This window comes from Strix uralensis, chromosome 1 (assembly GCF_047716275.1).
Source record: "Strix uralensis isolate ZFMK-TIS-50842 chromosome 1, bStrUra1, whole genome shotgun sequence".
NCBI lineage: Eukaryota > Metazoa > Chordata > Aves > Strigiformes > Strigidae > Strix > Strix uralensis.
The window spans coordinates 83,741,588-83,763,278 of NC_133972.1; the positions used below are offsets into that span (position 1 = coordinate 83,741,588).

The 21,691-nt window shown below is 48.8% G+C and overlaps 1 protein-coding gene across 4 annotated transcripts in view; it reads left to right on the forward strand.

Annotated features, from left to right (window-relative positions):
• Positions 1-3,036: 3,036 nt before the first annotated feature.
• The window catches only part of RNF152 (ring finger protein 152), a 47,168-nt gene continuing 28,513 nt past the window's right edge, over positions 3,037-21,691 (forward strand). Inside the window, exons 1-2 of one of the 4 annotated variants that reach the window (XM_074873705.1) lie at positions 3,037-3,084; positions 15,291-15,374. The gene's annotated coding sequence lies outside the window, so the exon portion shown is untranslated. Of the gene's footprint in view, positions 3,085-3,109; positions 3,144-15,290; positions 15,375-21,691 lie in introns of those variants that run through there. The other 3 variants (XM_074873734.1, XM_074873723.1, XM_074873714.1) reach the window with 3 other exon arrangements.

Consider the following 21,691-nt stretch of genomic DNA (forward strand, 5'->3'; position numbering starts at 1 on the left):
TAGAGATTTAAAGACTCTTCTTCGCATAACAGGTGCAGCCTGGGAGAGGACGGCAGCAGTGCACGAATCCTCCTGGGAGTAATTACACTTCCTTTCCCTTTCCTCTTGTCTGCTGCATCTATCTGGTAGCGCATCTGCCAGGAGCTGTGTGCCTATGTTAACTTTAATCCATTCAGCAGAGGGAGTCAGATGCTAAAATCTCAGCATGTGCGCTAGCCCCTCCGCGATCAGGACCTTGTATTTGGTCACAGGAGCAGGAATACTTGATTCTTTGCTGCCCACTTAACCCGGGTGGGGCTGTCTTGGTCTCAGCTGAGCTGTCTAAATCTGCTGTAATGATAAAACCATAGCAGCCACAATAGCGATATAATTAACAAAATCATTGTGCCAGTGCTCTTCAGCACTGCCTTGTGGGATCTGTCTCAGTGAGCTGCTTATCTTTCTCTACATCTGTGTAGTCCTTGGCCTCTCTGATGGACATCATTTGCAGCAGTGCTGGCTGGCACTTAGTCAGAGGGACATTTGTTTGCATTTTGTAATGAATTTTCCTCTCTTGTGTCCATGGAGATCTGGTACCATAGCACTGCTTGGGGGCATTAACTGACACTTGTTTTCTGAGGAGGAAAGGGGGAACTGATCTAGGGAATGGTAGGAACTTGGCGCACAGAGGCATGTAAGGAGTTGTGCTTCCCAAACTTGGCATCTCTTCAAAAACAGGATGTTACACGACGTTTACCTGATGTGAATTTGGCATAAGGATCTCCTTAAACTGTAAAAACCACCGTGCACCCCCCCTCCCCAGCATCTCAAAGACTTTTTCTGAACAAAGCCTGGAGAGCCTTGAGTGGCTGGGGTGGGAAGGTGTGGGTGACAGCAGGTGCCATGGGTCATGGCCCATCCCTGAGAGCAGAGGGGGAAAGGCAGGTGGCCACCGTCCCACTGCCCAGCTAAGGGAAGCCTCGGGAGACGCAATTTGGGTGTTTGCTCTTCGGATTAGTCAGCTGGGCAGTGGTGGGGAAGGGGAGAGCAACGAAATCTTTCCTACAGTCCTTCGATTAGCAGAGAAACAAAAGTCAGCTGCATGTGCTAAAATGATGCCTGTGGTGTGAAATGCATCGTGAGAGGTCAGGGATGGTAGTGACTAATACTTCGGAGGCAGACAGGAGAGGGGAACCAGACTCACACTGGTGGCTGAAATTTGGCATATTTGACTTCTGTCTTATCTCAATTATTTGTTTAGGAAGGTTTGAACCAAGAAACACTGTGGGATGTGAAAATCTGCTTTGAACGTTCATTCTGAGAGTGGTAATTGAGCTTTAAATATTTATGGCAGAACCTGTAGTTGTACTAGTGAATGCACCATAGACTCTCCCCAGCGGTAAGCCTGGCTTGCTGGAGACCCTGCTCTGCAAATATCCCTGTTGCAGAGGAGAGGGGGGAGAGGAGGAAGGGGAGGAAAGCAAGCAGACTTTTGTGAAAATGATTTATTTTGCTGATTTGTAGAGGTCTTACTCCTCCACAGGCAGTGCTTTCAGTGGGGAGCTGCAGAAGCTCGGGAGGAGAGGGCTGTTCTAACCAAAACTAGCACCTGGATAACCTGCAGGTCTGCTTTCACACCACTTGCGATTGTTTGCCCCAAAACAACATTGCCTCTGCAGAAAGACGAGGCAATGAGGAGTGGAAAGACGCTTGTCTGCCCTTGCTCCTGCTGCTTGCCAGCACTCATCCCATGTGAGACACTAGGAGGTACGTATGCACTTTTACTGTTGATGTAAATGGGATTGTTTTCTCCGCAGGCAGTGCAGAAATGAGTCTGTGGTCCTGCGCTCTGTAGCAGGCACAGGCCTCGGTGCAATGACTCAAAAGGAAGCCTTGTTCCCTCGCCCAGCCCCGGGTCTGCCGTGGGAAGACAACGCGCCACATGTCCCTCTTGCTGACTTCGGTGTGCACCAGTAACACAGCCCTAAGCCTCCAGCTGGGACGGAAGGTCTCCGAGGCTCAGGGCACCGGCTCCCTCAGCCCGAGAACCTGCCTTGCGTGGGGACCTTAGCGGCGGCGCGGGGGCAGCGCCGGTGGGCGCGCAGGGCCGCGCTGCTCCGCCAGCCCCGCCGAGGAGGAGGCGGCTCTCGGGTGCGATCGCCCCTCGCCCGGGGCCGAGGAGCAGAACAAGCTGCGCCGTAAAGCCGCAGAGCCCTTCCCAGGCGCCGAGCAGCCCCCCAAGCGCTGCCATTTCCCCGCTCCCCGCCGGCCGGGTAGGGCCGGGGGTCCCCGTGGCTGCCGCTGCCCTCGCTGCTGCTTCGGGGGTCCCGGCCCCGCCGCTCGCCCGCCGGGGCCACGCCGGCGCGGTGGGGTGGGGGGGGCACCAGGGTGGCTCCGGCGCTCCCCGCCGCCCCGGCCCCGCCTCGGCCCCCCACCCCGGCGGGGCGGGGGGGGGGCGGCGCCGGCTGCCGGGGCGAGGGCGCCGGCTGCGGCGGCGGGCGCGGGGCTGCCACCCCGCGGGCAGGCGCGGCGGCGGCGGCGGATGGCGGCAAGGTCAGTGGGCGCCCGCTCCCCGCCGGCGGGGCTCCCCTCCCGGCCCGCCCCCTCGGGGGGCGCCGGGCGATGCCGCTGTGCGGGAGATCCAGCGGCGGGAGCGCCTTTCCCTCCTCCCTCCTCTTCCCGGCGGGGAGCGGGGCCGCCGCGGGCGCGGATGCCCCCCGCCACGCCTCCCTCCTTCCCTCCCTCCCGCCCGGGCGAGGGGGAGACGCGGGTTTCGTAACCGCCTGCCCTGCCCGGCCCCGCCGCGCACGGCTCGCTGCGGGCAGAGCGGGGCTGCTCCGCCGCCGCTCCCCAGCTCCGCCGGCCCCCCCGGCGCCCCCCCCCTTCCCCCCCGGCGGGGAGGGCGCAGCCCAGCGCGATGCGAGGTCCCGGTGATCGGCCGGAACGCGGGCGGGGCCGCCCGCTGCCCGCCGCGCCCCGGGAGGGTGGCGGGGGGGCGCGGAGGGGACTTTGAATCCCGGCGGGGTCGCGCCGGCATCGCATCGGCGGTGTTTGCAGCGGGGGAGGAGGAGGAGGAGGAGGGTTATCCTTGCGCTTCCTGAACAAGTAAATCCGGATAACTTACAGACGGGGTTTTTGGTGGGGGTCCTTTGTTCCTGGCGGAGGTTTGGTGTTGGGTTTGAGTGGGTTTGTTTTGGTTTGTTTTTTTTCGGTTGATTTCCTCTCCTTTATGCTGACAGTTAGCGGAGGAGATATGCGGTAACTGGGATGCTGTCATTAAGTGCTAGACACCTCGCTGGGTTTTTAGAAAACGGCTTTTAGTTTTTTTAACCAGACCAGAGGAGAGGCGTGAAGCCCACTGCCCAGGTAGGATCCCCGCTCTGCAGAGCGGCAGCACTCGGAGTTTGTTACGGCGTTAGATGCTGCCTCCCGGCTGAGGTCGAGCTGCAAAAATGTGATTTACGAACCCTGCCGACATCCATCACCGGAGCGCTTTGTTCCGACACGCAGTCCGGGGTGTGTGTGTGGGGGCTCCTTCGGAAGCAGCTCTCTGCCTCTTCTGAAATGGGGATACACTTAAAGTGTGGATACCAGGCTGTTAGCTGGGGAGGCGTTAGGTAAGGGTGTGTGTTTGTGTAAGAGGTGTCGAAAAAAAAAAGAAAGCAAACAGTCTTTTGATAAGGTCCCATTAATTGAACTACAAACTATATAGTAATTCCTCTGTTCTTGTTTCCCCGCTGAAACTCTTTTCCTCCTTCTCACCGATATAGTCCGTGGTTTGTTTGTTTGGTTTTTTTTTTTTTTTTTTTTTTTTTTGGTTATAGTATGTTTCAGAGATCTTTTCCTTTGATACAGATTTGCTTAGGTTTTGGGTCTGATTGAAGCCGCTGGAAGATACTTGTAACCTTCCAACTTCTGATGTATACGAAGGTCCTGTTTTTAGCATTTCTATACCCAGGCTGGGTTCACGGGCCTTTTTGAAATGCCCACTGAGCCTGAACTAATGCAGAGCTCATGGGATGATAATAATAGCAATTTAGGAAAAAACCTTCTGCTGGAAACGCTATTCCTGGCTGTTCCTGGCCGTGTAACGGTGCGCGACTGGATTTCAGCTTCTCGTTGAGTGCATGAAAGGCGAAACGTGAAAGTAGCCCTGACCGAGGTCTACGGAGCTGGGTGCTGTCGGTGGCACTGGTGTGTCCGTGACTGTCGGGACCGGGCTCTGTGGAAAATTCCCGCCACGCACACGCTTTTTTTGGCAGTACAGTTAAAAAGCCTAAACCTCTGGTTCAAACCTGTAAGGTCTGTCAGAGGGTTTGAACAGCTTGCCAGGTATGTGAAGACAAGTGAAAAAGATGTTTGTATTCTCCTGCTTGTCGGGGGGGGGGGGGGGGGGTGGAAGTCGGTTGAGCCACACTTGATGGAAGTTTTATTCGCATGTTATGAAGTCTCTTTGGGAGTACTGGACAGTACTGTGGAATATCCAGATTAGAAATTCCAGCAGGGCAATAAATATTTTGGCCTTAATATAATGTGTTTAAATTATACAAGCAAACGCGGTAACTTGGAACGAGCTGCTCACCCAAAGACATGCTGTGGCTTAGCAGAGCGTGCAGGGAATGGACAGGTAGATGCTTTTGGGCACTGGTCACCCTTCCGAAGTGACTCACTTGGGCCTCTGGCCTTGCAAAATCCCTGGGTATGTTTTGGACGTACCTGTTCCTGGCTCCAGTTCAGGGTTCTCACCTTGACCCCTCGATGAATTGGAGCAGGAGCTCCATCAGTCTGACGGAGGCTTCAGCACAGTTTTAATTTGAGTCATGTGTGTTGTCCCAGTGAAATTAAAGAGGGATACTCACAAGCAAGCCTGAATGCAAAGGTTTTAATCTCGGGACTGCCTCTCGTAAGCTTTCCAGGGTGTGAACTGCACATCTTTTTTACTTGCATGGTGCTGAGAACAAATACCATATTGTGCTCGGGTTCAGTATGGAAGAGCTGACTGTACTTGGGACCAATACTGACAGAGTAGGGGCAGTGGTGCTTCTCTGCTGGAGTTTTATGGAGGATTAGTTTGCACTTGGGACCTGAAGTCTTGCAGGAAATTAATGAAGCTTGTACTCCTTAAGTGCTCAAGCCATCCTTTCGAGCAGAATTTAGTTTTCTAAGTCAGTGAAATATTTTTCAGACTATGACCGCAATCAGTGGATGGTGCCTGGAGGATACAGGTCTAGAGGGATGCATGTGATCTACATGATGCCCTGATCAGTTGGCGTGATTTTACCAAAGACCCGGTGATGTGTGGTTTTGACCACATGGCCATTGACTTGGGACCTGGCTGAGGACACCAGCCTTTTAAAAGGGTGGTTTTACATTGCCTTCTGTATACCGGTATTTATTTGTCAGCCAGTTCTGCAGCCCTTCTGTGCAGCAAGTAGCAGTTACTCAGGCAAGTAATTCCACTGGCTTGAGCGTGGTTATTCAGACGAGTAAATGGTGTGCAGTCTATGAGTTCAAGGCAGTAGATTTTAGGTGTCAGTGCTCTCTTTTTGTGGAGAATGTGGGAAACTAATTTCCAGAGCCTGTGATCCTGGCATGCCTTAAATTCCCGCCTGTTCTTACACTTTGCCTCTACCCGGTGGGTGGTGGGCTGGAAGTGAGATGGGAGGCTGGGCTTTCCTCCCTTTTACACTAAGCAGCTCTTCCAGAGGAATTCCACAGCTGTTTCTGAGTCTATCCAGAGTTGCCTGCTTGCTTTGCCGATGCTATTTTCTACACAAATAGGTTTTCTGCTGCTGTGCTGGGCTCTGCGAAGGGAGCAGAGGAGCCCTTGGAACCGATGTAGCTCTGTAGCACTGTCAAACTGCGCGAAACCTTTCCAGCCCTCATCAGCGCAAGCTGGTCGTGCAGCATCTCCCCGTGTCCTGGGCTGGCCAGGGCTCAGCATTTGCTGGTCCGACCGCAGCAGGGTCGACCCCTGCCTCAAAGGCACCCTCCTGGTGCAGGTGGCCAAGCGCCAGCAGCGTGGGCTGAGGGACGCTGGTGGCGAGGAGAGAGCTGCTGAAATCTCTGGGATGAGATCACCTCCAGGGCTGGGGCTTGTGAAGGAGAGAGGAGCCCCAGAAGCTTCCACACTTAGGGCTGAGTAAAAGTCCTTCAGCCCTGACAAGGCCTTTCATCCCTGTCAGATGCAAATGACTTTGCCCTCCCTGTGTCTTTCTGCTGCAGAAAGTACCCCTTCAGAGTAACCTTCAGATGTAAATGAGCTTGTAATTTGCCCCTTCCTGCTCCAGATGCATAAAAGCCTGGGCAGTTACAGAGTTTAGCTGTGTGTGCTGTACAGCTTGCAGACTTGATTGAACAAGTCGTCGTTTCCTGGGACGTAGCGCAAACGCCACTAATCAAACGCACCATAATTTTCATCTAGTTTTATTTTATTTCATTTTAACTTAGTTTCCCCAGGAAACGAGTTCTGTCTGTCTCCTGCCCTTTGTGTTTGGCCAGTTGCAACCAGATTGCGCCAATGGTTGGCAGTCTTGAAGATCATTAATGTCCCACTTGATAAGATTAGTGGCTGGCTGGGACATCTTTGAAGCAGCACGCTCTCTGAAGAAAAGGAGACTGTTTTCAGCTATTCTTTCTCCCTTCTGCCTGGTAGCAGCTGCCCAGCCAGGCATTGCATGTGTGGTGGTCAAACATTCAGCACCTCTGTAGCCCTGGCCACCTCGCAAGGTGTAGGTGGTCTCCAGGGCAGGGGTGGGTGTGGGGTAACATTGGAAAGAGCTGTGGTGGCTGCGATGGAGGGGCAGGAGGGCAGAGGACACAGATCTCCAGCAGACAGGGCCTGTTTGTTACGCCTCCTCGCAGCATGGCCTTTTGTTTGGCAAGCTAAAGCCACTTGAGATTTAGGAAGGCTGGGAGGCTGACAGCTATAGCTTGGAGCCTGCTTTTCTTGACCTTCAGGACACCTTGGGCTGATCAGAGGTGAGCATCAGAGCAGATGGGAACGTGCAGCCTGGGCAGGACTTATGCAGAGGGGTGTGTGTGCGCAAACTTGCGTGTGTGTGCAATGGCAGCGTGATTATCTGGGCGTTCACCGGCTTCATCCTGTTGAATTCAACGATAATTTGACACCGATGGAAAGATGACATTCGGCGCCGTACGTTTCTCCCAAAATAGCTTCTGTGAGTGAATACAGTCTCTGATTCCCACACGGTCTCCTCCCCACGGTTGCTTTAGGCAGGTGTATACTTGAGCTGGTGCCGTCCTGTGAGATGTCAGGGACGTGCTTCTGTATTGCTAAGCACCCTGGTGTCAATGCAGCTAGTCTAGCATGGGTGTCTTGGGTGGTCTGCCTTGGAAATCTGGGCAAAACTGTACTAGGAAAAGCAGTCTTGCCCTCACTCAGGCTGTGCCTGTGCTGGACTGCTTTTCAGTGTAGCCGTGCTGGGCGCGGTGGGCATGTTTCTTCCAGACCTGGACTGAAGGAAAAGACAGGGATCTGTTCAGGCAGCGGCATAAGAAATAGGAGCGTCAGGGTGTCAAGGAGCATATGTGGGAAGCACATATTCCTCAGCCAGTGCATGTTTTGCTACCCTCTCTGTTCCTGCTGGTCTTCAGACAATACATGCCTGTTGTCTTGTGGCATAGAGTGTGGCTCTTCAGAGATTGTCAGCGTCACTCTCTATTGTCAAAATATTAAGTGTCACCCTTCAGGGCCGTGCTGAATCTCAAACACCTGTATGCCACTCCTTTTCAGGCAGCCTGTGATGCAGCTAAGATCAGATGCATCTGTCAAGGTGAGATGAAGGAACTGTGTAGCTGACTCCCTGTCATGGGTTACAGAGGATGTGGAGCATCAAGCCACACCAGCAGGGCAAAGGGGGATGCTGGTCCCTCTTCCCCCACACAAACTCTGCCTGCTGGAGATGGGGCTGGGCACCTCTGGCATCTGAGCGTAAGTCTCTACATTACTAGAGATGCAGCATTTAGTGAAGGAGAATGTCTGTTGCTTCCTTTCCTTGACACCAACCACTGGCAGTGTGGCATGGTAGATGACTGGTAGCTAAGAACGGGCTCTTGGGCTCGGACCAGACATCCTGTGCAGGTTCTTCCTCTGATGGTGCTGGCCACTCAAGCTTCAGTGTGAGAAATGCTGAAACAGTCAGTCGTGGGGTAGAATGTTGCTGCTGTAACATTTCTGCCTGTTCTTGTTAACTATGTTGTCCTAACTGTATACATTTAGTGATGGTGTAGTGCTTTCTCTGTTAGGTTTTAAACCAAATTAAGCAGGTTGCATGCCAAGAGGGAAGGATTGCAATGCCTCCACCACCACGGTGGACTTTTCCACAGTGGAGCTTTTCCAAAAGATGTGCACTGGAGAGAGCTGGAGAGAGATGGTGTTGCCCGTGTGCCTGGGACACTGCAGGCACTGACTGGCTGCGCCTTGGGGACTTGATAACTCTGGGTTTTGCAGGCTCTGCTCTCTGAGGATGGGGAAAGATGGAAGGGAAGCTTGCTTTCTTAGGAACAAAAGAGCTTGTAAAGCTTGTGGTAGTAGCTGCCAGCACCCGTTAGACAAGGTAAAAATACTGCTTAAGAGAAAGGGGGTGTATGTGTTTACAAATAGGGGCATGCAAAGACAAATAAGACTTTTTAAAAAGCGTGAAGCCTACATAGTGAGCATGCTGTCAGACACACTGACTCTTGCCAGCGAATATAATCTGCGAATAGAACAAGTTAGGTTGTTGCTATTGCAGCTGCTTTCCCTCATGAAGCAGGGTGAGCCAGACTCGTCTGACTCTGAGAGGTACGTTAGCAATTTGCCTGGAGTTCGAGGCGCACAGGGTAATTTACTTAAAGAACCCAATATAACAATTATCATCCAGGATGAACACATACAACCGTAACGTTTGCTTGCAGTTGTGTTTTCTATGACACGCTCTCAGAAGTTGCTCGTTGGATTCATTCTTCAGCAAACACAGCCTGGAGGTGATCGGCTTCTTCCCTGACCTGCAGTTAACAGCAATAATTATACTTAAATAAGTTTTAATGTGGGAGGTAGGAGGGATTCAGTGGCTTGGGCAAAAGGCTGTCAGTGGGTTCATTCGGGATCCAGGCCTTGGGAACTTTCCTTTTGACCTTGGGCAAAATACAACAGCTGCTCAGTGCCTCCGCTCTTCAGATCTGATGGGTTACAATTCGTTTCAGAGCAGTTGATTGATATTGGTCTTGGTTTCCTCATCTGAAACAACCCCAAAATCCCCAAATGTTTGTGCATGGAATTGAAGTTTAAATATAAAGTCTCCCTCTCTCCTCCCTGCTCTTTACCTCGGATAAAGGTGGAAGAAGGAGGGAGTCGTTCACAGCCATCTGCTGGAGGCATCAATCACGCTGGGAGCAGAGTCTGCCAGTTGTTCCACACATTATTAATGATGAAAAGATATAAACATACGAGCTCATCATTATGTTGCGTTTAAATTACTTACAAAATAATGACATTAGGAGAACAATGGGGTTACAAAATCAGGTGGACAAAAGCAAGGAAGTGCCAGGACTAACGTTGCATAGCTCCCCTTTGCATCTGCATTATGATACAATCTTTAATTCTACGGTTGCATCATTTTTTCCCTTTCACAGAGTCCTTCTTTCAGTGGATAGGTAATTACTGCATAATTCATTTTCTCTTCCCCATATTTACTTTCTGCATGTGTCTCCACATCTATTTATTTTACACCCCACCCAAACCTTGAACTGAGCAGTGCTGCTAATTCCTTCCCGGGGACTTTGCAGGTGGGCAAGTTCTGCTTCTTGAAGCATCTCAGGAACAGGTACTGTCATCGTTTTCACAGCTGAGGAATGGAGTCAAAGAGCAAATAAAGCTCAAATGATTGAAACACCTTCAATTTTGGCTGCCTCAAAGAAATACTTAGGGATGATTTTATTTTTCACTCCAGAATACCTGGCGTGATGTAGCAGTTCATCAGCTGGAGGCACAAGGATGATTGACCTCAGCTGTAAGTCTCAACACTTGCAATTATCCGTAGATGTCTTGGCTTTGCAGAGGGCTGGGGACTGCTCTGTTAGGGGTCACCTGGAGAAAAACTGGTTTCAGGGACTTGCTAAGCATCTTACAAAGACTGTGGAGCCGAGGAAGTGGTAGTTCCTGCCTGCAGGCAGTATGTCCAACTTCCTCATGCAAGGTGGTTGTCTCTTTTTCTTCCTGCATTGCCTCATTCACTAATCCTCCTAACCTCCACTGAGTGAGGCAGGATTTGAGAGACAGCCCTCGATTTTATCACACAACCATGTATTTTTCCCAAAGCAGTTGATTTCCAGGGCTCAAATGATTTGTGATCATTGAATTGGAGACAGAATCAGTGCAGATGTATACAGGAGCTGGGTGAAGGTTGTATGGGCAATCTTCATTATGATACCTCTTAATTTTGAAGAGCTGAAGTTTGTAGTCTTCCTATTAAAAACAACATAGCTAGATTTAAATGTAATTTTATAATTGTACAGAGGTAAAAGGGGGAGACAAATAAAAATTAGTCCTGTCACATGAATCTACAGTGACCTGGTCATCCAGAGGGCATAGACCTTTGGTCAGTAGCATTAATTTCTAACCCCTGAGATAATGGCCTGCTTAAGAGCACTGTTTGGCTGTGGATGGTGGTAGTTGCCAGAGTGGGGTGACATGCTCAGCAGGTCTTCTGCTGCTGTGTTGGGTGTTTTGCAGCCCAGAGCCAGGATACCATCAGATCCCATTTAAGGATGGAGTGGACAGAGCTCTGGTGCTTCCTGAGTCCTCTCTGACTTGCCTGTGTCTGTCCTCCTCTTCCCTCTATGGCAGCCTACTTTCTCATCCTCTTAAACTCACCCTCCCCAGTTCCCCCTTCTTCCCCTCTGTTCCTGTGCATCCCCAGCATATGCCACCTGCTTCTCCCCTTGCTTTCTGATACCATTGCTCCAGCCTGTGCCCATCTTTTGTTACTACCAGTGCCACCTATAATTTTCCAGAGGTCCCAGATCTAGATACCCTGGTAGGGTTGTGTGCAGTCTTGATTCCAGTTCAGGTGTGTAATTTTTGCTTGTTCAAACTGTAGATAAAGGCTAACCCAATACCTTTGAATGAGGCATTTTAGGGAATTCATCTTCCTTGCTTTCAGTCTAGAACCATTACTGTGGGCGTCCTCTGAGATCAGGCAATGGGTAAACGGCTGCTTTAGGCCAACTGTATAAAAATAATTGACATCTAAAGGCTATGCTGTGTTCTGCTCTGCTCAGTGTTTCATTGCACGCAGTCTTGCTTTATCCCACCTGCCTTCTACAAATAAGTCTAGGTGGACATGCCATTTTATGGGGCTGAAACGAGATTGAAATTAAATCAGTTCATAGAAAGGTGAGGAAGACTTGCTGCTCATGATTTTTTTTTTATTTTCTGGGAATGAACAGAAACATGATAGTGCAAGCAAGAGTGTGCAGGTTCTAGAGGCTGGGCTTCCAGCTGAAATGCAAGTTGGTGCGACTCAGACACTTCCCAGAGAAGTGATGTCTGTAGTCCCAGCGAGCCCTTAGATGCTTTTGGCCTACATGTCAGTCTTCTGACCGATTTACAGAGTTTCTTCCTGCAGCTTTGCTCAGAGAAGGGGAGGGTGGTAAGCATAAACCTCCCACTGCAGTAAGAGAGGATGAAGCAGAAATTTCTGATTATGTTCGTATGAGCATAACAGTTGGCTTTCTTTACGTACTTTGGGCTTTTTTGTTTCATTAAACTAGATGAGGAAAAGTGGATGATACCAGCAAAGAAAATACATTTGCCAACAAAATCTGGTCTTGGAACAGACCAGGCTGACCTGCAATGAAACAGTCGGGATGAGAATGATTTTAAAGTCAGACTTGTGTTCTTGGGAATTTGTGATATAAATCATGGCCATGATAGATATAAACCATGTCAAACTAGATTCATAAAATAATGACAGAACAGAGTCTCTTAAAAAGTTTTGGATGACTCAACAGATTGTACACCTTTACAAAATAATTAATAAGCCAGATACTAAAAACTGGCACCAACCAATTCTCCCTACATTACCACTGCATGTAAGTCCAAGAGCTAATGTTTGAGTACTGAACTTCACGTATTCAAAAAGGAGAGTCTACTAAAAGAGCATGGGACTGGTTTTCAGCTCTGGTCTGAAGGCACTTGGGGGCTAAGGAATGTTGTCTAATCTGTGGAAGGTAACTGGGAGAAGTGGCTTGTATTGATGGAGAGATCTACAGGTCTTTCAGAGGTGGGGAAAAAGGTTTTGCAAATAAAAAAGAATTGCACATCACTGGCCTAGCTATCTCCAGCCTGGAAGGCAGCAGTGAGCCTGCATGCCTAGGATTTGGTCTGCCTTTGGGTAGGGTTCAGTTAACCCCTGAGACAACCTTGTTCTCTATATTTTGTGTGTATGTTTTTCTTCTGGGGTAAGCCTGTTTGGGCAGGTCTTCAGGCACCGTAATTTGCTGAGGCTCCCCTGAGAAAGAAACTGCTCCTGTGTGGGGTCGCTCCCATGCTGAGTGTGCCCTGCTGGCCTCTCTCCACCCCCAGTTTGTCTCTCCCTCTCCTCTTCCTCACAGCATCTGTGGTTGGATGCTGAGAAGCAGGGACAGGGCTTCGAAAAAGCTGGCTCAGCAGAGGAGGTGGAGAGCCAGCTGATGCCAGTATTACTATTCTTTCAAAATTGATGGATGAGACGATTATAAAATTGCAGAGGGAAGTGAAACTTAACAGAATCCATGTTTTAATTGCATTCTGGATTTCTTTCAGCAGCCAGCTTCTGAGGTGCAGGACAGATCGAGCATTTTTGTGAGGCTGTTGATGTAGACTGCACAATGTATTGTTTGTAAAGAAAGAAAAAGAAAAAACTTGGACCAATCTGTTTTCCACACTCTGGTGCTCACAGTCTTTTTCAGTTTGTACCGCATGGTGTAGCATGCTGTGTCTAGACAGTAAATCAGATCTGAAATACTGTCCCAATGCAGCTAGAGGGAAAAAAAAAGCTTGCAAGCACCTGTGGTGTTGAGGTGCCCAAGCCTGCGAGGGGTACCTAGGTGCTGGACTTGTAATTTCCCCTGTGTGCCCTTCACCCTCGTGGAGAGGAGTGAGGATGTTGGAGCCATTTGGCTTGCGGTGACCAGCAGCCGTGGGTCTGTGTCTCCTCCATGCTGCATGCCAGCCTTCTGGCACTGACACCCACTTGCCTCTAACCTGAGGAAGATCCTTTTTTCAGGATGAAGCGCCCGATGAAGCGCCCCCCTATTCAGTCTGCAAGTAACACTCCTAAGTGGATGGCTTGCCTTACAATGGAAGGGCTCTTGCGCTTCTATTTATACCTTTCCTTCTTGTTTTCATTATTATAACTCTTGTCACTGTTAGGAGGAGTGCCTTCCTGGTCCTGGGGAGGCTGCACTAAATGTCAGGTGCAGACACATGTCATTCATGAACAGGGATGGAAGCTGCGCATATGCTGCACCCATCAGAGCTGCTTCTGCCCCGGTTGGGTCCATGCCTGGTCTGTTGTCACTGGTACAGCTCCCTTTGCCTCATGGGTCTGGCTTTTGAACCCCACAGTATGCAGAGAAAGAAGGTCCAGCCAGTATGCAGTGAAGTGTGCTTGTAGGCTCTTCATGAGACAGCGGTTCATTTTTTATTTGATGCCTTTGCCAAATGTCATTCAATAATTTGGGTAGGCTGGCTTGCATGACTAGTGTCTTTGTGCCATAGTTTGTGCAGGCCTGATAGCCACTGTGGTCAAATGCTGTCCTCTAAGCAGAAATAGTATATTTGGGTGGTCTGCAAAGAAAAGGGGAAGGCTGTGACAGCAGGAAGATAATGGTCATGATTTTAGGCATAGTGGATGTCGGTGAAGTGGAGGCAGTGGATAGCTAACTTCTGATGAGTACTATCTTGAAAATATGGCCCAGATATTTGTGTGCTGCATGAGGTTTTCTCATGGACAAGTGTTTTGCTTGAGTATGCTTCATCCAGGATTGGGCCAAAACACTCTCCATCCAGTTTAGTTTTTCTTCAGGTTTTAACAAAACCAGTTTTCTTTCTATATATTTTTCCTTAGCCTTTCTTTCCTCTGGGACTGAGAACTTTTCTGCACAGCCTCCTTAACCCAAACATAACTTGCCCTAATTGCGCATATTTAGAAAAAGTACATGTGTAGGTGGTTTTGTTAAGGAGAAAGCATCAGCCTTTTCTCTTGCCTCCTCCTGCTTTCTCCCAAGTCAAAAGCTGAGAAGGAGACACCTTTCAAGATGTTTCTGTTCAGGAATGGGTTCTTAATTAAAGTCCCAGTCTTATGAAGTCCTGGCATCTTCAGGAGATGAGCCTTCTGCTCCCATCAGCTGCAGGTGAAGCTGCGTAAGAGGAGGTATGCTCAGGGGCTTGGAGCCCCTGTTTCTAAAAGTGAGTGATTTGGGGTAGAGATGGTCTTCTGCCTGAGTGCTTTAGCATGCCTATTATCTCCACCTCTCTTATACCTCCAGAAGGACCGGGCTGTGAGGAGCTCCCCCATTTTCCCCTGCTTATCTCCCTGGGGCAGTGGCTGCAATCGAGTGGTGAGGTTTAGAAATTAGTTCCTCTTGCTGCGTTTCCTGCTCTGGTGTTGGTTGGTATTTTAATGGCTTCAAGCCAACATTAGGGAGGGTAGCACACCAGAGAGCTGGACTGCTGGGAGAGGAAAAGTTTCTTCTGTTCTCAAAGCTGGTGTCCTCACAGGCGGTAAAACGGGCTTGTGAAATGTAGTTGCAATCGCTGTGAGTTACAGAGGTGCCTTAGCTGAGCAGGCGGTAAATAATGGAGGTGAGCAGCAGATCATGACGGCCTTCTGCCATCCTAAAGTACTCAAAATTTTTGCAGTGTTTACCTGAAAATACTCTCTCTGCCTCTCCAGAAGTGCACTGTTTACACATGCACAAGCGTTGAGATTTTGCAGTGTATGTGCTTGCATTGTTTGTGCTTTGGGTGCAGCTGGTAATGCTGATAGGAGGATTTCTATTGTACAAACACTTGCTGCTTAGAAGGTAGAAATTTGCTGAGAGTGGCACTGGAAGCCCAGCAATCCTCCCTTCCTCAAGGAAGGGAACTGCTGGCAGTTGAGCTGTGCTCGGCAATGCACGTGTGCATGGTCACAGCAGGACTGGGGGTGCTGAACTGCTGGCATTGTTATTTGGAATATTTAAATTCCTTAAGCTTTTTTCCCATAGCAATACTTTCCAGATATAATTATTTAAAAGTAAACCTGAATTATGCTATTTTGCAGATGCTTTCGAGCCTGTTTTCTTCCTTCTGCCACGGTAGATCTGTTAACATCAGTGACTACTACAGCTACAAGTTGCTTGTCCAGGTATAACTTGTCTTCGCTTTTGTGGGACCAAAACCTGTTTGGTATTTTTGGAGCCAATTCTTGCGGGATTTCCTTTTGTCTGCTGAACTGTTCTGTATTCCAGTTTCCCTGTAAACGTTACAAGAATTGGCAGTATGGGCCTGATGCCAAGGGTAGGGGGCTAATAAAGATACATTTCTTTATTTTGGAAACTCTTGCGATCCACACTTCTCCGATAGGGCGGTAATGATGTTTCACAGAAGTATGCTTTTCTCATCATTCGATTTCAAAGTGCTCTGATGGGGTCCACCCACAGCCCCAGGCATGGCAAGCGATGCACCAGGGCCAGGGTCCATCCAGCAGCAGGAGACAGGGACAGAGACGGGACTGGGGACATGGCTGCAAGCATGAGCCTGAGGTCCATCCAGGGACAGGGCTGGAGAACAGTACTGCTGTGACATCCCTGGAGCAGTGAGTGATGGCCCTGGAGGGACTAAAGCAAAGTCCTGTTTCTATTTTTTAAGTGCCAATCCAGCGCTGTATCTGTTCTGCTGTGTTGCTTATTCAGTGTTTCATTTTAGGAGGCCTGAAGGTATGTTGCTGTAGCTGAACACCGCCTCCTCCGTAAGATCCCTGCATTTGTAGTATCTGGCTGTTTCATGTGTGCAGAGCTAGGGACAGATGTGCTCGTAAGCTGATACAGTAGCTGAGGGATTGCTTAGGCTCCCGATACGTGGCTGTGCTTGGCAGGCTGCTGCCCACTGCCACGAAGTGTGACGTACGTAGCGTTGTCATGCTGAGGTTATTTCAGAGGGACATGGCAGCTTTGTACCCAAGGCTGTGCAATCTAAGGGCACATTGTTTAAGCTGGAGAGATGCTTGATGAGAGGCCAAGATGGGTTATTTGCATTACTGATGAGGTGATTAGTAGACGGTGTTTGTGGATCTCATTAGAGACCCATGGAAGATTGGGATCAAACAGAAAGGGAGGGCTGGGTGGGTGTGGGGTTGTGTGTTTGTGTGTGTAATGGGGAAGGGAAGCTGGAAAATGCTAATTATGGCGTGTGCTCTCAAATGCAAACAAAGGCGGCCATTACACACGTTCCACAGAGGCTCAGATGCTCCTCTGTGTTGGTGTCACTGTGGGTCAGCAGCATACTCCAGGGCCATAGGAAGAGTGCAGGAGGATCTGATCATAATCCTCTGAATGTCAGTTTAGAACTGATGATTGGCTTCCTTTGTGTAGAAATATCCTTATTTTTATAGGTGAAATCAAAGGGCCACGCCCTTTGGTCCAAAACTATTTGTTCTTGGTATTTGTGGCATGCTCAGCTGACTGAATTAGTTCAAATGGAAAATGTTTTTTCCCAAACCAGAAAACTTCCACGAAAAATATGTTTTCCACCCATTTTTAAATTTCACAGCAAAATACAAAAAGTTCCCTCTTCTCTGCTTCCTTCTCTCATCCTCTTTTTTCTATGTTTCTCTTAGTGGCAAAATGAGAAAAGTAAAAGGTTGAAGAAAAAGTTTTGTATGGACACTCACACATGTATGCATGGAGGAAAAACCAAAATATATGGATGTTTTTGACTTACCAAAAAAAGGCTAGTGAAAATCAGTGATTTATGTAAATTTGCTTTTATGAAAAAGATGCATTTAGCAACTTGCACTAATTTTGCAAGTTCACAGAATCATAGAATGGATTGGGTTGGAAGGGACCTTAAAGATCATCCAATTCCAACCCCCCTGCCATGGGCAGGGACACCTTCCACTAGATCAGGTTGCTCAAAGCCCCATCCAACCTGGCCTTGAACACTTCCAGGGATGGGTCAGCCACAACTTCTCTGGGCAACCTGTTCCAGTGTCTCACCACCCTCACAGTAAAGAATTTCTTCCTTATATCTAATCTAAACCTACTCTTTTTCAGTTTAAAACCATTACACCTCATCCTATCATTACAGTCCCTGATAGAGTCCCTCCCCATCTTTCCTGTAGCCCTCTTTAAGTACTGGAAGGCTGCTATAAGGTTTCCTCAGAGCCTTCACTTCTCCAGGCTGAACAACCCCAACTCTCTCAGCCTGTCCTCACAGGGGAGGTGCTCCAACCCCCTAATCATCTTGGTGGCCTCCGCTGGACCTGCTCGAGCAGGTCCATGTCCTCATATTGGGGGCCTCAGAGCTGAAGGCAGTACTCTAGGCGGGGTCTCACAAGAGCAGAGTAGAGGTGGAGAGTCACCTCCCTCAACCTGCTGGCCACACTTCTCTTGATGCAGCTTGGGATGTGATTGGCTTTCTGGACTGTGAGTGCACATTGGTGGCCCATAGTCAGTTTTGCATCCACCAACACCCCCAAGTCCTTCTCCTCAGGACTGCTCTCAATCCACTCATTGCCCAGCCTGTATTTGTGCATGGGATTGCCCTGACCCATGTGCAGGACCTTGCACTTGACCTTATTTGCGTGGACCCACCTCTCAAGCCTGTCAAGGTCCCTCTGAATGACGTCCTCTTTCCTCCAGCGTGTTGGCTGCACCACACAGCTTGGTGTTGTCAGCAGACTTGCTGAGGGTGCGCTCAGTCCCTCCGTCCATGTCACCAACAAAGGTGTTAAACAGCACTGGTCCCAACACTGACCCCTGAGGAATGCCACTCGTCACTGGTCTCCTTGGACATTGAGCTGTTCACCGCAACTCTTTGAGTGTGACCATCGAGCCAATTCCTTATCTACTGAGTGGTCCATTCATCAAATCCATGTCTCTCCAATTTAGAGACAAGGATGTCCTGTGGGACAGTGTCAAATGCTTTACACAAGTTCAGGTAGATGATGTCAATTGGTCTTCCCTTATCCACCAGCGCTGTAACCCCGTTGTAGGAGGCCACCACATTTGTCAGGCATGATTTGCCCTTAGTGGAGCCATGTTTACTGTCACCAATCACCTCCTTATTTTCCATGTGCCCTAGCGTAGTTTCCAGGAGGATCCATTCCATGATCTTGCCAGGCACAGAGATGAGACTGACTGCCTTGTAGTTCCCTGGGTCTTACTTTTTTCCCTTTTAAAAATGGAGGTCGTTTCCCCTTGTCCAGTCAGTGGGAACTTCGCCAGACTGCCATGACTTCCCAAATACAATGGATGGTGGCTTAGCCACTTTATCTGCCAGTTTCCCTCAGGATCCATGGATGCATTTCATCAGGTCCCATGGATTTGTGCACCTTCATGTTCCTTAGATGGTCACAAACCTGATCTTCTCCTACAGTGGGTGATTCTTCATTCTCCCAGTCCCTCCCTTTGCCTTCTGTGTCCTGGGTGGTATGTCTGGAGCACTTGCCAGTGAAGGCTGAGACAGAAAGGTCATTTGAGACAGAAAGGACTGAGGCTGAGTACCTCAGCCTTCTCCATATCCTGGGTAACGAGGTCTCTTGTTTCCTTCCAGAGAGGGGCTGCATTTTCTTTAGTCTTCCTTTGCTCACCGACGTACCTATAGAAGCTTTTTTGGTTTCCCTTGACATCCCTGGCCAGATTTAATTCTATCAGGGCTTTGGCCTTCCTAACGTGATCCCTGACTGCTCAGACAGTTTCTCTGTATTCCTCCCAGGCTACCTGTCCTTGCTTCCACCCTCTGTAGGCTTCCTCTTTGTGTCTGAGCTTGTCCAGGAGCTACTTGTTCATCCATGCAGGCCTCCTGGTTTTCTTACATGACTTTCTCTTTGTTGGGGTGGATCACTCTTGAGCTTGGAGGAGGTGATCCTTGAATATTAACCAGCTTTCTTGGGCCCCTCTTCCCTCCAGAGCTTTGCCCCATGCTACTCTGCCAAGCAGATCCCTGAAGAGGCCAAAGTCTGCTCTCCTGAAGTCCAGGGTAGTGAGCGTTCTGTGCACCCTCCTTGCTGCTTTAAGGATCTTGAACTCCACTATTTCATGGTCATTGCAGCCAAGGCTGCCCTTGAGCTTCACACTCCCTGCCAGCCCCTTCTTGTTGGTGAGAACAAGGTCCAGCATAGCACTTCTCCTCGTTGGCTCCTCTATCACTTGGAGAAGGAAGTTGTCATCAATGCATTTCAGGAACCTCCTGGATTGCTTATGCCCAGCTGTGTTGTCCCTCCAACAGATATCGGGGTGGTTGAAGTCCCCCATAAGGACCAGGACTTATGAAAGTGAGGCTGCTCCTATGTGTCTATAGAAGGTCTCATCTGCTTAATCTTCTTGGTCAGGTGGCCTGTAGCAGATTCCCCACTATAATATCTCCTGTCCCTGCCCTCCCTTTAATCCTGTCCCATAAGCTCTTGGTTGGCTCCTCATCCATCCCCAGGCAGAGCTCCATGCACTCCAACTGGTCACTGACATAGAGGTCATTGACAAAGTAATTCCACTTTGTATTCCGGTGGTACATAAATGTAGGTTTGATTCTCCAGTTTCTTCCCTTTGTTTATCCTTTTCTAACTACAGCATAGTTGCATTGATTTAAAACTAGTCTAGGATATTGGATAGCCATGTGCAATTATTTTTCTGTTAGCTCACTAGCTTTTTTTTTCAAATAGTACCACAGGTAGTGGCAACTCCTAGCTCTGCAGTGTGTGGTGCACTTCTTTGAGTGGCCTGACCTGCCTGCTGCTTAGCTGTCCCTGCATGACAGTTCAGGAGCCTCTCTTCTCCATTTGTTTTGTGACACACGGGACTGAGCAAAAGCCAGCAACTGCTTTCAGAGGGTCTGAAGCTGCTGGTGTGATATGCTGCATACTCTTGAGATATATCAGCTTCCCCCTTTTCCAAATCAAATCAAAGAGGGTAATGTGCAGATCCTGTTTTATTTCAGCATGACTTGCTTATTCAGTGGAGAGGACACAGGAAACACATGTAGTCACCTAGGTGGATGAAACCATCTTTGAGTGTTTCAGTAACATCACACGTGACAAATTCTGAGCTTTTGTGTGAAATAACTGTGCCTCTTTCAAGAGAGGAAAATCCTTGACTACTTTTAAAAGCTATTGGGAAATTGTGGATTGAATAACTACCTCTATGACCACATTAACATTTTATTTTCTTGCCCCTTCTCTGATTGCAGGCAAGATATGCAGGCAACAAGCTAAAAAGAAAAAAAAAGTAAGATAAGGTAGCGTTAGTTTGTTTGGTGTTTTGTTTTACTTTAGTGCATCTTTCTTGTCTGCATCTGATTCCTGGCAGTGTTTTGTGACCTCTGGTGAATCCCATCAGTGTTCTCCATTGGAGCCCCCTGAGCAGGCAGAAACCTACAAGCCAGAGCACTGAAAGCACTGAACTGCCCAAAAGGAACAGCATCTTGCATCAGCTCTTCCTCTTTTCTCCCATGTTGGTGAACATCGGGGAAATTGTTTAAGTCAGCTGAGCTTTATTGGAAAAGAAAAAAACCAACAGCAAACCTTCAGCATTTGGAGGTGATTACAAAGAGGATTGAGCACTACTGCTCCTCCTTGGGACACTCCTGCATTCATTGCTGGCCTTATTTTAATACATTTTTTGAGTTTTTGAAGATCAGCTTCATCTGAAAGGAGAACTGTGATTTGGTTGTAGTGCGCCTAGGAAGTGGGGGTTATTCTCGTGTATCAGGATACATGTGTTTAGACTCGCTGGAGCTTGAATATTCTTGACGTGAGAGTTGGGAGTCACTTAGGCATTAGCTGAAGAAGAAAATGTCTTAGGCCACTGCAAAAATCATAAACAGAAGAAATACAAGTTGCAGTTCTTTAGTGCTACATAAAAGGAGACTGCTACGTATGTTTCCTTGGTAAGCAAACCAGTTTGTGAACTGTATTGTATTACTTTTTTTGTAAATGTCCCCATTTCATCAGCTCCTGTTCTGAGATAGATTGCTGGCACCTTACCTTCTGCAACCAAAAAGCTAGAAGAAGGAGGTTTGTAGGAGTAGCAATTTCAGGAGATTGCTTGGAATTGCAAACTGCTTATTAGGTTTCTTTGAATTATTGGGTGATGTATTTGGTACCTGGTATTTTGTTTCACAAGTACATAATGTAAATAAATTTGATTAGAATAGTGAATCCTTTTCCTGTGAAAAGCTGGTGCAAAATGCTTCTGTTCTAGCAAAGGGAAAGACTAGTAGGTGTGCTGCATCTCCAAAATCCATACACATCTCTGTGCCACTTTGAGGATGCATGTACATGATTTAGACATTCCTTCATCACAGTGCAAGATTCCCTCTTTCACTGTGCCTCAGTTGCAACTGCATGGCTCGCTTACAGATCTCACACCAGTAGAGGAAGTCAAACGTAGCATCCACCTGCCCTTACCTGTTAAGAAAAGGTGCTGGGCATCTGGGAGGCACAAACACCATCTTGCAACCCTTGTTCTC